The sequence below is a fragment of the Tympanuchus pallidicinctus genome, unplaced genomic scaffold, assembly GCF_026119805.1.
Source record: "Tympanuchus pallidicinctus isolate F22 unplaced genomic scaffold, pur_lepc_1.0 scaffold16, whole genome shotgun sequence".
Classification (NCBI taxonomy): domain Eukaryota; kingdom Metazoa; phylum Chordata; class Aves; order Galliformes; family Phasianidae; genus Tympanuchus; species Tympanuchus pallidicinctus.
This window is the reverse complement of record NW_026294679.1, coordinates 23319-36686: the sequence shown is the minus strand read 5'-3', so window position 1 is coordinate 36686 and position 13368 is coordinate 23319. Positions and strand designations below refer to the sequence as shown.

General features: G+C 46.3%; 1 protein-coding gene and 2 long non-coding RNA genes across 5 annotated transcripts in view; all 3 read left to right on the top strand.

The window, feature by feature from the left end:
- The window catches only part of LOC128077826 (rho GTPase-activating protein 32-like), a 96256-nt gene that overhangs the window by 62690 nt on the left and 20198 nt on the right, over nt 1–13368 (top strand). The window lies entirely within an intron of this gene.
- Nucleotides 1001–2135, top strand: LOC128077739 (uncharacterized). Its single transcript, XR_008205160.1, has 3 exons — nt 1001–1096; nt 1494–1636; nt 1972–2135. It is a non-coding gene; the product is annotated as an uncharacterized LOC128077739 (long non-coding RNA).
- Nucleotides 4175–12640, top strand: LOC128077735 (uncharacterized). Of its 3 annotated transcripts, XR_008205151.1 has the most exons (9): nt 4175–4413; nt 4492–4744; nt 4899–5062; nt 5902–6068; nt 6794–6864; nt 7234–7373; nt 7465–7549; nt 9297–10745; nt 12474–12640. It is a non-coding gene; the product is annotated as an uncharacterized LOC128077735 (long non-coding RNA). The 3 variants fall into 3 exon arrangements; XR_008205152.1 differs by lacking the exon at nt 9297–10745 and having other exon boundaries at nt 4178–4413; nt 6794–7373; nt 12474–12634; XR_008205153.1 differs by lacking the exons at nt 6794–6864; nt 7234–7373; nt 7465–7549; nt 9297–10745 and having other exon boundaries at nt 4183–4413; nt 12474–12595.

The following is a 13368-nucleotide window of genomic DNA, read 5'->3' as shown; positions in this document are numbered from 1 at the left end:
GACTGTGTTACATCCTAGGCAGAGATACCTATTGAATGTCTGTCCGAGTGTTTGACATTAGCAGATCACTGTGTCTGTCTGTGGTTGGGTAGTCAACCCAATAGAGGATGTTCATGTGCACAGTTGTGGTGCATCTTAGCTTTCATTTGTGTTGTACTGTTGCCTGAATTCTATGAAGTATTTCTCAAAGTACTTTTTATTTTATTTTATTTTTTTTGCACTAAGTGCAGATAACAACACAAATCAGTGCAGTTGGCAGGTGGACTGTGCCAAAGAACATTTGGTCAAAAGCAGGATTAAAGTCTGTTTCTTTGAGCCTGAATAAGATGTTCTGATACCCTTCTACCTCTGTGTGTGCGAACAGACATTTGCTCAGTGCTGAAAATGACTGTGTCTCGTGTTTACTGCTTCGGTGAGATACCTGTGGTTGATTTTGTACTGTGTTTGCAACAGAGTTCTGGAGTAGCCCTGGGTTAGCTCTTTCCTCATCTTGTTCTTGTTGATAACCTGTTCTGTGTTCAGGTTGCTATTCTTGCTAGGAACGGTGCAGTCACTGGAAAGGTGCTTTTTGAGTCAGTTGTCTGCTGTAGCAGGGCTCTGCAAGAAGAAGCTGCCTGGACTACAGCTGTTGTCAGAGTACAGCTGAGTGAATGGATAAAAGGTTGTAGAGAAGTACTGTTGATAAATCAGCACCATGGTAGGACTAAGAGCACAAAAAAAAGCGCTGTCAGACACTGTGCCATACACAGATGCACACTGTACTGAAAAGGTTGTTGTACACCAAGTTGTCTTTTTTTAATCAGTACTTTTGTGCATAACTACAGGAAAGTATTTGTGTACACTGGCACAGTGCCTTGCTCTCTTAAGTCTGTTGTGAGCCACTGAGCTCCTGACTGCGCAGGTAACCTGCCCTCTCCTGTTGTTGAAGTTTCCTTAGGCATTCTGGCCGTGAATGCAGCAGTCGGTCACGGAGATACCAGCCCTACCTTGAGTGCCTTGTGCTCACCAGATGTGGGGCTGTACGGAGTCGCTGCAGAGTGTGCAGAGACATACCAGCGAGAGTTGGCAGAAGTCGAAAGGAGAAAAGTGGCCACAGGTGAACCCCAATAGCTACCAGCTAGTGCAGTAAATTCAAGATGATTGCCTGTAGAATGGAAAGCAGAGGGGGAGAAATGTGAGGAGCAGTCTTGCGTTCTGGGTATCTTGTTAGAATCTCATGTTATAGGAAATTGAGGCTGCCTTGTAAACTGAAGTCTTTGTTAAAGGAAAGAAAAAAAAGGTAGGAAGGAAATGAAAAAGGTAGCAGTGAAATATTCCCCACTTGTAGAATATATTGTGCTTAGGTAGTTCTTGTGGTGGTTTGTTGGAATCTGCGGCCTTCCTTCTATTGCTTGGAGGAAGGGCCCTCTCCATGCTTTTCCTTCTTGTAGTATTTGTATGTGAGGAAGATAGACACGTGTTTGCTTTCAACATAGCAGCATTTCTGCTTTCAGGAGGCAGTGGCAGTGAACGGGTGAAACACTGGGTGAGAGGAGGCTGTCATCATTATCATAACGTGAGGACCAGAGAGGGAGGATGGGATGAGCCGACGGAATTTGTGCAGAATGACACACAGCTGTCACGGGAGGAGATGCAGGTAAAGTACGTGCTCTTTTCCTCTGAAGTTGAAGTTGCCCCTATTTCAGGCCTTATTGCAACTTTCAGAAGTAATGTTTCCCACAGTAGTAAAGTTAGCAAGCTTTGTATCTTATTTCACTGCTCACTGTCTACTTTGCACGTCAGCACCTCTCTGTCCTATTGTGGAGAATGTGCACACGTTGATCACCAGAACAAGACGGTGGTGCTGCTGCTCACCGAAAAGCAACTTGTAAGTTTCTCTTGAGCAGAACACAGAAGCCGCTGTGTAACATGTCATTTTTGCATCTCCCTTTTCTCTTCCTGGCTCTTCTTCCTACCATAACACTAATCTAGAGCACTGTATCTGGAGTCACGGCAGCATACGAGCGAGAGCAGTTGTGGCTGGCCAAAGAGAACCTGATGGTGAAGCTTCAGGCACGTTGTCGAGGCTGTCTTGTCTGTCAGGAATTCAACTCCAGAATGAGGTTTTTGAAGAAGCAAGTTCCAGCCATCACTTGCATGCATCACTGATTCTGTTAGAAGCTTGTACTTGTCAGTTGCTCTCCACACGCACGCTTACTGACTGGTTTTGTTCAAGTCAAGCAGTTGCCACACACAATTATCTTCATTTTGCAAAGTATTGGAAGGCTTTTCCTTCTCCCTGGGAATCACTATGTATAAATTACTTCTCTCCCTCTTCCCATTAGTCCGTGGGTTTGGAGAATTGAAGATGGCATTGAGAATTGTGCAATGGATGGTGCTTTTGGTTGTTTAGTTTTAGTCATTTGTTCTCTAGCTGTGTTTTGCCCTTGGTGGGGGGTGCTGCTAAGTCCCTCACAACGACAGCTGGTGGTGGAAGAAATAGTTAAGGCTTCACTGCATATCTCTTACGGCATGTCTTGTAAGATGAGCATGTCTCTGTTACATTTTATTCAGCCAAAGGGAAGTGGAAACTGAGCAGCAGAAAGAAGCATAGAGTAGTAAATTACTGCTCTTCACTTTGAAAAGTCGCCTTTTTTCTTGTGTGTGTTTTCAGTCCCAGTGGCGTGGCTATAAACAGAGGAAAGCAAATCAAATCCATTTGGATTACTGATGAGCACACAAGGACAAAGAAGTGAAGGTAGCAAATGCTATGGTTTTGGGTTTTTTTTTTTTTTTTTTTCTTCAACATTTTTGGTAGCAATATTTGTGGAGAAGACTTTTATCTGCCCTGCTTTGGGATTCTTTCCTATAGATTCAGTCACTGGCCAGGATGTATCAAGGCAGAAGGCGTTACAGAGATCACCTGCAATATTTCAGAGACCACGTAAGAGATTGTGAAATGAATTCAGTGTCTGACACTTTTTTTTTTTTACTCTGCCCTTAACAAGTATAAGTGGCTGTTTTTTTTTTCCCATTCTAGATAACTGACGTTAGAAAAGCTCAAGCTTTTATCCGAGGAAACAAAGCAGGAGAAGACTACAAAACCCTCAGTAAGTGTGGCCAAAAGAATAAAGCTAATATGCTTTGAATCTCTATTTGCAGAAAAATACTGTTAGTGAGATCTACAACAGGAAGAGAGCTATGAGAACAGCTTGAAAATGACCTCAATCTCATGGACCTCAAGATTGGACGGCTAGTGAAGAGCAGAATGACACTGCAGGTAGGAAATGCAGTGCTGGGAGATGAGCAGAGTGAATTGAGGCCAATGGCAGTTAGCATGAGGACCTTCTGAGCCTGGATCTCACTTACTCAGATGCAGTGGGAAATATTTCCCCCAGAGTTACAGGTTTTCCTCCCAGTAAGTTCCTAACTGTTCCACTTATTACTATGTATCCCTAGAAAGAGAACTGCAGAAGAAACATCAAGGCTTCAAGTGTTTTAAAAACAAAGCACCAGAAAAAAGCCCACTCGGGACCAAGGGAAAGCAATAGATGGAATGCTTGAAGGCTGAGAGAACTGTTTGTCTGTTCACTTGTGGTTACGTGAGTCATGGACTCGCACACCTCAATTTCTTCTCACGTTCTGTGTGCTGTATCAGAAGGGGGAGGTGATTTTGGAGCAGGAAATGTGCTCAGGCTGCTTGGTGTTGGTTGGCTGATGGAAGCCCCCTCTGTCACTTTGCTGACGATTGATTGCACACAAGAACAACGTTGCTGATACAGCGGTGCCTTTTTTTAACTCAAGCTGAAGTTACAGTCACCTTTTCCTTTGGTCCTGAATAGCGTGGCGCTAGGCTTGACCTTGTGTAAAATCTGAACCATGGCAGCAGTGAAGTTCAGTTCCAAAGGAGGCTCCAGCTCTTGGGCTGATGCTGGCAGCAAAAAGTATCATAGTTATCAGAGCAGTGGAGGCAGGGAGTCAGCAAAATGGAAGCAGGGCTTGGGGCTTCAAGCACAGTTGAGAAAGAAAGGCATTTTCAAGCATCTTCAGAACGCTACCAGCTGTGACAGTAGTCCCTGCTCTTAGTCCTTGTAGGTTCTCAACCAATTCTGGAATGTGGGGACAAGTCAGAAATCGCTGCTGTAACAGATAATGTTTCACTTCATGATCTCCTGATGTACCTTGACTGCCTTATCCACACAAAAGGAAGTGCTATCATGCAGCTTTTTCCCATATTGCGTGTTATTTAAATGTGGAATCTGTCCCTCTGTGTTCTTTGCAGGATGTTGTTTCTCATAGCAAAAATCTTAGCAAGGAGAACAAGGAACAGCTCTGTGACGTGATGACGCTGAACGAGCAAAAGGGAGGTTTGAAAGCTTGGAGCAAAGAGGAGAGGGAAAAGCTGGAAGCCTATCAGCATCTTTTCTACTTGAGGTATGCAGCTTTTCATTCACTGCTCTTGTCATAGATGCTTACGTGTATTGGAACAGTCTGTGCTTAAATGCTCTGCAGTGTTGAGGCGCTGTCTGTCTTTGTGGTGTTGGCTTTTGTGGACACGTGCTGTATGGGAACTGCTGAGTCATGGCCTGAACCTCTGATTGATCACCTGAGGCGAGCAGTGAGTCAGGCAGAGGAGCACAGGTGAAGGCAATGCAGCTGTGCTGCTGGAAGGGGTGCAGCCAGGCTACAGCCCTCCTAGACCTGTTTAAGAGCTGGCTACCAGTGGGGAAGGATCTCGTCTGGAGATCTGCTCTGCTGGAGTTTTGTAAGTGAGCCCAGGATAGGGGTAAGCCTTCTATTTATTCTCCTTTTGTTAGCTTAGTCTGCTTTGTCAAACTCTCTTGTTTATTTCATAATGACAACATCTTAATAGTCATTGATTATACACTTGCACTAAGTACTTTTTCTTCTTGTTTTAGACTACTCCAACGTACTTGGCCAAGCTGCTTTTGCAGATGCCTCAAAACAAACCCACAGAGTTCATGGATTCAGCCATCTTCACGCTGCATAACTACGCATCCAGTCAGAGAGAGGAATCTCTGCTGTTGCGGCTGTTGCAAACAGCATTGCAGGAAGAGATCAAGTACGTTGTAGCATAGGACACAGCCTTGCTGTTGCCTGAGTTTGGGCCGCTGCTAAAATTGCAGCTGTTGTTGTGTGATGTCCCGTGCTCATTAGCTGATAATGCTGACCTGTCCCTGCCTTCTGCTCATGCTGTTTCACGTCAGTCCTTTCTGTAACCTGGAAGGAGGAGGAATTACCTTTGTTCTTTAGGATTAAAGCCATTTTTCTTTAGCCAGTGCTTTCTTGCTCAGGGAGGCACTATTTTTGATCTACTGCAGTGCTTTCCTAAGATTCATTCCCATCTAAGTTCTCTGCTGTCTAGTAAGAAGGACTTGGCACAGACTGCGAGCTTGGGCTTTACAGGCCAGAGTGAAGCTGACGCGAAGGTCACTGTTTTCCAAAACTGATGAGGAGGCTGAAAATCAGATGCTGTCTGGTTTGGGTTTTTTACTGGCTGTCAGGCTTAAGGATTCTGGCTGTCTGTCGGCATAATTGAGTTGATTGCCACTTAGGAGTTTGGTGTTTATGACTTCTGGCTGATACGGAGCTTCACAACTTGCTAGGAATAGCAAATACATGTAATGTTGGAGGCAGTCATGCCTTTTTTGATGCTTTTAAGTATGAGGATGGTATGTGCCCTCCAACAGGTAACACCTAAAAGGTTTGTTTAATTATTATTATCTTTTCTTGGAGTAGTAGTTCAGGAAAGTGCATGTCTATGCTTTATTCTCTGCTGCTGGATTTCCCATAGCGGCATGCTGTGAATGGCTTTTGTTGCTGATTGCTTACTTGTTGAAATACTGAAAGAAAATAGTTGTGCCTGTGTAGAACTCCCTTTGTTTCCTCTGTATTTTTGAGATGCGCTCTTTCAACCGTGGTGCCCGTGGTGAGAACGCACTGAGGCAGATCTTGGCCCCAGTTGTGAAGGAAATAAATGAGGACGAATCGCTCAACGTCAGAACGGATCCAGTGGATATTTACAAGTGCTGGGTGAACCAGATGGGATCTCAGAATGGTGAGGCCGGGTATGGAAGCTGTTGCTACTGTTTTTTTCTGAAAGTTGCTCAGCTGCTTTGCATTGCTCTGTTAATCGTTCCAAACCATCCCTGGATTCATTGCATGCATCTGTCCAATGGATACCAGCTTTTTTCCATCAGCTCGAGATGGCTTTCTTCTGAAAGGTATAAAGATCATCTTGTGACAGGGGTGTTGAGCCTATTAGAAGTGAATCTCATGAAGAGATAGGCCAAGAAAAGCCCCAAAGCATTTCTTCTGTGTTAACTCATAGATACAGATACCGTAGCTCTTACTCTACCAAGCCAATCTCTGCCCACAACTCGGGCAGGCTGCCCAAGGAGGCTGTGGATGCCCCATCCCTGGAGGCGTTCAAGGCCTGGCTGGATGTGGCTCTGGGCAGCCTGGGCTGCTGGTTGGTGAACCTGCCACGCAGCGGGGGGTTGGAACGAGATGAGCATTGTGGTCCTTGTCAACACAGGCCGTGTTCATAGAATCACAGCATGCAGCTGTTCCTGTCTGCCCATGAGAAGGTTTCATCCACGTGGTCATCCTGGTTGGTTGGCCTGTAGATCCCCCGCTACGTCATCTGTCCCTGTCCTCCCTTTAATCTGTGTCTATAAACTCTTGATGGGCTCCCATCCGTCCCCAGTCAGAGTTCTGTGTTTCTTCCAGTGCTTGATGTTGACCAGATTTTGAGGATTCTGTTGTTGGTTGTATTTGTTTTGTTTTTAAGGCACTTCAAGGGAAGTGGTGGAAAAGCAATGCTATGAAGTAAAAGACAACTGTCCCAGCGCAGCACGCTGCGTGAGTTACTATCTTAACACTGCAATGTGCAGCTTGTGTTTTCACTGATTTATTTGCGACCTGAGGTACTACTGCGTATCGCAGGTGACCTTCTTGACTCTAGAGAGCGTGTCTGCATGTGGTACAGAAAGATACAGTTCAGAGTTAGCTGGGCCTGTTCTCACAGCGACTGCTGCAGGGACAGCAGAGGACGTGAGAAGTCCTTTGCTCTTTCAGTGCTAGCATTCTAATGAAAGTGAAAGCGTGCAGCTCTTTGCAGCCAGGTGAGCGTGGATCTGTTTGTGTGTCAAGCCAAAAATTCTGCCTGGCACTGACAAAAGTATATTAGGCTGAGGAGTGCTCACCTTCACATCTGACTTTTCCAAATAGCAAGTTGCCGTACGATGTTGCACCTGAACAAGCTCTTAATCACGGTGAGGTGAGGACGCACCTGGATGCCTCAATCCGAGATGTGAAGGCAGTGACAGACAAGTTCCTGTCTGCCATCGTTGTTCAGCTGACCAAATCCCGTAAGTCTGGTGTGTCACCGCGTTATCCTGCAGCAGTTAATAGTGGGTTCATCCGTGAGGAATTCTCACTTGCCTTTTATTTCCTTCGAAGTTACGGGATGCGTTTCATCGCCAAGGTACTGAAAGACTCCCGGCATGACAAGTTTCCTGATGCTGGCGAGGATGAGCTTCTGAAGGTAAGGAGCTGAGCAGCTCTGTGAATCATTGTCTGCCACGCTGACTGCAGCAGATGCATCTCAGTGTTGTTTGTTGGGTGTACGTGTGCAGAGAAGTTTCAAAGCTGCAGTTTAAGTAGACAGGCTATTTGTTGTTATTGCTGGATACATGTTTGTCAAAGGAGACATAATACAGCGTTCAGAAGAAGTCACCCTATTGCTTTTCCTTTTGCTTTTAATATCTTGGGCATTGTGCCCCCTAGGTTTCTTGGCTTTGGGATGCTCTTGCTGCTGAATGGTGCACCTTGGTTTTGCTGGTGTTATCTGAGTCAGTTGCTCTTTTTTTAAAGAGACAGTGCCAAGTTGAAAAGGCCCGTGTGCAGAATTCTACTCTTCTCACTTCCCTTACAATATTCTAGGGCATTACAGTAGCTGCAACAAAGTATACGGTGTCATCTTTCATGAGGTGTGGGCAGTTTTGTGTTGTACATTTCCGTACTTTAGAGAACGAAAAGGATGTTAGTAGTAAATGCTTCCAAATGAGCACAGCATTGTGGCTTTCATTGGGATTGTCCTGGCGTTTGTTATTTTGAAGGTCTTTCTGTCTGTGAGTGCTCTTCTTCTTAATAAAACAAAGAGTGGCTTTGATATTACTTGCCCCAGTCTCTTTAAGCTTTTCTGTCTCCGCTTCATTACGAAGTAATTCCCAATCTGAATGCCGTTTTCTTCTCTCTTCTGGTTCCGTGCTTTCCCGTTCTGAGGCATCGATTCTTTCTGTGCAGGTGAATTCATTTTTTCCATCTGTAAATGTAGGTGGAAAGCTGCAGTTTTTATTAATCCTTGTGGAAACAATGTCACGGCCCATGCCGCACTCTGAACTGCAGCTGCGTGCGGTGACTGCCTGTAGATGCATTAGGGCCTAAAACTACTCCTACAGTGTACTGTTCTTGTCTTCCTACTACATGTTTTACTATTATCAGTATGATTTCTCTCACAAATGTGTTTCTTATGACTGGTAGTGAACAGTTTTGTCTGTTGTGACCATGTGCCGTCACCTGGGATAGTAGAGCAAGAGCTGAAACAGCTGTCAAAACCATGACCTCTCTGAAAGCAGTTAATTTCTGGGTCAGCTTAGCAATGGCGAAGCTTCTTCTTTCTGTTTTTGCCATTTCTTCACACCTCTGATCTCTTCTGTGCATTCAAATCGCACGTGAAGCAGGAGAAGCCCAGATTCTGTGACTTGGTTCTGCACAGATTGATGTGAAACACCAGGAAATACTGAAGCATGTGGCGTGGGAACTTTTGCTGCATGTCAGCGTGCTGGGCCAATGCCTTTTTGTTGTGGGAATTACTGCAGGCAAATGTCCAATACGGGTTAGAAGTAGATGGATGAGCACGTGGATAACGGGCTGTCTTTATCTTTGGGGCCTCGGCGTTCATTGCTGCTCACTTAGCTGGTGAATTGGACTTCTTTTGAAATGTCAAATACCGCTCATCTTCGGTACTTCTGAGTTTCTTACTTCTGGATTAAATGCACAGTTGTGCATTTATTTAGTGTATGTATCTATGTGACAGTGTGAAACTAAGATTCTTTGGGACAGCATGTGCTTATTAAAGGCAGCGCAGTAGACCCTGCATCTGGAACGGGGCCCACAGCTCACAGGAAAGTAATTGGTCAGAACTCACTCGGAGTAGTGTCAGTAAAACTCAGTGGAGGTCTGTGCCATTGGTTTTCCACGTGTTTTTTTCTCTCCTCAACTTGTCCTAGATTGTTGGCAACTTACTCTATCACCGCTACGTGAATCCAGCCATGGTGGCACCGGATGCATTTGACCTAATGGATCTTTCAGCTGGAGGGCAGCTGACTGCAGATCAATGAAGAAATCTTGGCTCTGTTGCAAAGATGCTGCAGCATGCTGCGTCCAGCAAGATGCTCATGGGAGACAGTGCACATCTGAGCATCGTGAAGGAATACTTGTCACAGTCATCCCAGAAATTCAGGTAGAAGACTTGAGCTGATTGTGTTGAGGAGTTTGTCAGAGGACAGTGTTGCAAACAAAGAGGAGCGGTGAATTTTAAATGTAATAAATTCCATCTCTGTCAAAAAGGAGGTCTGTTGAAAATGAGAGATTGCCCTTTGGGCTTCCACAATCATTGATCATAATGACATATAAAATACGTAGCTGGAATTGACAAACTAGATATAGTATATTAATGAGCTGGTCCAAACAATTGGCTTTGCCATACAAGCCTCCAGAGTAAAGGCTGTTTTTCTATGTGTTTATTATGATATTCTGGCCATTGAAAACTAGAGTGTGCTTGCGTTCTTTCCTATATGCACCCTAGTTCTCTGTATGCAAACTAGATGGCACTTTGGATTAAAGCAGGCTGGAATTTAGTTGTTTGTATAATCAAGTAACTTTTGAATGAAGAGCTTCTTTATATCTTTCATCTTTTGTAAGAAAGAAAACTGGAAATGGCTGGGAGTGAGGATTATTCTTGCAGCTGAGACAGAAGGATGGGTGCACAAGGTCATTCGGTCCACAGACTTGTCCTGCAGATGCTTACAGTGAGCGAATGCCGACATGGCCAGTACCAATAACTGAATCTTCTAGATGGCTTTTGATGTGATAAGCTATAGCTTGTCCAATTGCAGTATGCTTGGGAACCATGGTTTAAAGAAGAACAGCTGCTGGTATGCTGATTACCTTTTTCTCCTTTTTCTTTTCTTTTTTTTTTTTTTTTTTAAGACTCTTTTTTCACAAGGTTGCTTGTGAGGTTCCTGAATTGCAGGATCAATTCAGTATTGATGAATATTCTGGCTTCCTTCCTTGTCTATCCCTTCTGCAGAGCTTATAGCCATCAATCTCAACGCGCCAGTCATGGGAGCAGTCCCACCATGTTTCAGTAACAGCAGCTAGATCGTAGTTAGCCTGGTGCACAATGGCTTCCAGTTCCTCCTGCTTGTTGCTCATGCTGCGTGCATTGGTATAGGTGCACTTGAGCCGAGTCATTTGCCTGACTCCCAGCTCTAAAATCGTTCCGCCAGGCTCTTCTCTTGTGAGGCCTGTACTGTCCCCTTCCCCCGTCATAATTAGTTGATTGCACAGGAAGAAAAGCTTGATGTCTGTGCCAAGGGAGACGTACACCGCACTTGCGCTGCCTGGATGATGTGGAAACTGGAAATTGTGGGGTGTGCTGAAGCATGCCCTCTCAGGTCAGTCTAAGCATCCATAGAGTAGACCTGTCTAGCAAAACAGGGAATAGACAGTTAAACCCATTCTGTTGGGAAATACTCTCTCCTTCTAAGTACCTTTAGAACGTGAGTTTCTTCAATTAATTACTCAACTCATTTGCTTTTCCTGAATGATCCTAAGTTCTTTTCTCAGGCGACATCTGCACTCTGCTCAGTCCAAGGAGAAATCCCTGCCCGCAGATGCAATGACACAGCGTGGCTCACCACCTCATTTTTCATTGCTTACTGTTATGGTAGCTGCCATCCATGTCCACCCTGCGTATTCTTAGAGCTCTACTGGTGTCCATGGGACAGACTTATGGTTGAACTAAAGGGAATTTTTTCATATTGCTCTAGCTCCAGATGATTATCCCTAGTATCATTATATTACAAAAAAAAAAAAAAAAAAAAAAAGGCGTTTTGAAGTAGCGCGATATATCTTCTGTGCCTCAGAATGTGGCACGTGTGGCATGAGAGAGTTGTGAGGCCACGAGGACTGCCCAGACAGCATGAGAACTGTAAGAGCAGAGAGCTATAAGTGATGCAGCGCTATTGGTGCCACCCGCAGGAAGCGGTAGCTGGAACTAAATATGGCCAGAAGAGTGATCAGATTGCGTTTGGTAAGGAACTATTTCATTAGTTGTAGAACTTTGACAAAATGTATATTCAGGATGATGATCAGCATGCCAGGTGCTGGGACCATGCCGAAAGAGAAATGGTCTGAAAACGTCGGTGCAATTTGCAATATATCCCCTTCCACAAAGCCCTCAGATCCATGCTGCAACTGCATCCAAAGCAACCCAGAGCCCTGTGCTTGTTGTACCCGGAGCTATCGGTGCCAGGAGTTGCTGCTGTGTTTGCAAGGACGTTGTGTCAGCAGTGTGTCGTCAGTGGGGTTGTTTGATGGCAATGAAACCGCTGAATGGTGTACCTCAAGACTCAGAAAGAAGATGGTAGTGGTGACTGTGTGTCTAGGTATAGATAGCTTGATACAGATCTATAGGACTGCAGTGTGGATTGTACATAGGCCCTGCGCTGCAAGGTACGCTGTTGGGAAGCAATGTCCATCTGCCCGAGGGCAGGAAGGCCCTGCAGAGGGACGGCCTGAGGCCAGCCGTACGAGGCTGCACAGGAGCAAGCGCTGGGTCCTGCGCTGTGGTCATGACAACCGCATGACAGCTTGTGCAGGATTGGGCTGAGGTAGAATTCCAACGGCCCGCTGATTCTAGAATGTTGGGTGTGGTGTTGGAATCTTCTGGTCGTGTGACATGGTCTTGCCTCCCCACCCTGTCGTCATGGCGGAGCAGCCTGGTGGCCCTTAGTGATGTCACAAGAGGCTGGAATGAGGGGAGGAGCAGTGCGTGCTGCGTCCCTTCATTGGAGCGCTTGAGCTCTGCGTGAGTAGCTCGCTTGTTGCCCTTGTGCAGCGACTGAGTGCCTTCGTTTTCACCCCGTCTTGTGCAGCATCTTGTAGGTAAGCTGAGACAGCGTGGGATGGACGGGTGTTGAAAACTGCTGGCTGGTGGAGCTCCTAGCAGCTCGTACTGCTTACTCTTGTCCATCAGACGTAACTTTCAGCCAGCACCTGCATTCCCAAGCGATCCACAAAGATGGCATTTGTCCCATGGCTTTTCCCTTGTTGTCTTTGCTGCATTGTGGAAGCTCACAGACCTGTTCCTTCTCTCTCCTCTACCCGCTCCCTTGGTGCAGCTTTCGCTCGTGGAAGCACAGAGCAAAGTGACAAGAAACAGCTGCGAGTTCAAGGAATTGTCTACCTTGTTCTGATCTCCTGCCAGGTACGTGCCACGCTTTGTCCCCCCACGTGGTTGACCAGCACTGTGTCGCACCATGTTTGGTAACACAGCCTCACCCAGCTTTGATGGGACACTGGTCCCGTGTGGGTTATTTCCCTTCCCCTGCAGCTCGGTCCTGTGGAGGATGCTGTGTGTGGTGCTGTGACCAGCTGGTCTGAAGGAAAGCAATCCCTTAGGCAAAGGGTCCTAGGCCCAGTTTGTGCCGAGCTGCACAGTGTGACCCAAGGTCACAAGCACGCATGCCTGGGCAGCGTGAGTGTGCGCGGCAGCTGTAGGGTGCACAGCAGAGATGCAAGCAGAGGAAATCCTTGATGTGCGGGGCTGCAGCAGGTGCCGGTGGTGAGGCTGCTGGGAGCCGTGGCCGGGGAGCAGATGCACCTGCAGCAATGATTCCTCTCACTGCCCTGCTGCTGCGCTGTCAGAGCGCCCTGGGCGAATGCATCTGCTGCTTTGTGCCAGTCCCCATCTGCTAGCAGAGGGACAGCCGCTTGGTCAAATGCTGCCTAATGGGCTGTCCCATTTGAACGGAGTGAACAGAGTGGTTGCTTCTAGAGCACCCGCCTGTGCCAGAGGATAGCCAAGGGTAGTTCTGAAGAAGTCTCTCAATAGTGTGGTGTGTGAAGAGAGAAAATATGAGCGTGTTTCTTTTCATTCCAGCTTGTCGTGCCTGCTGTGATGGGCATCGCGTGCAGCGAGATCAGCTGTGAGCCTGGCATGACACGGATGGAGGTAGAGTGTGGAGCTCTGATTGGTCTTTGTTCCCTGATTTGAGCCAGCAGAGTGAGCTGCAG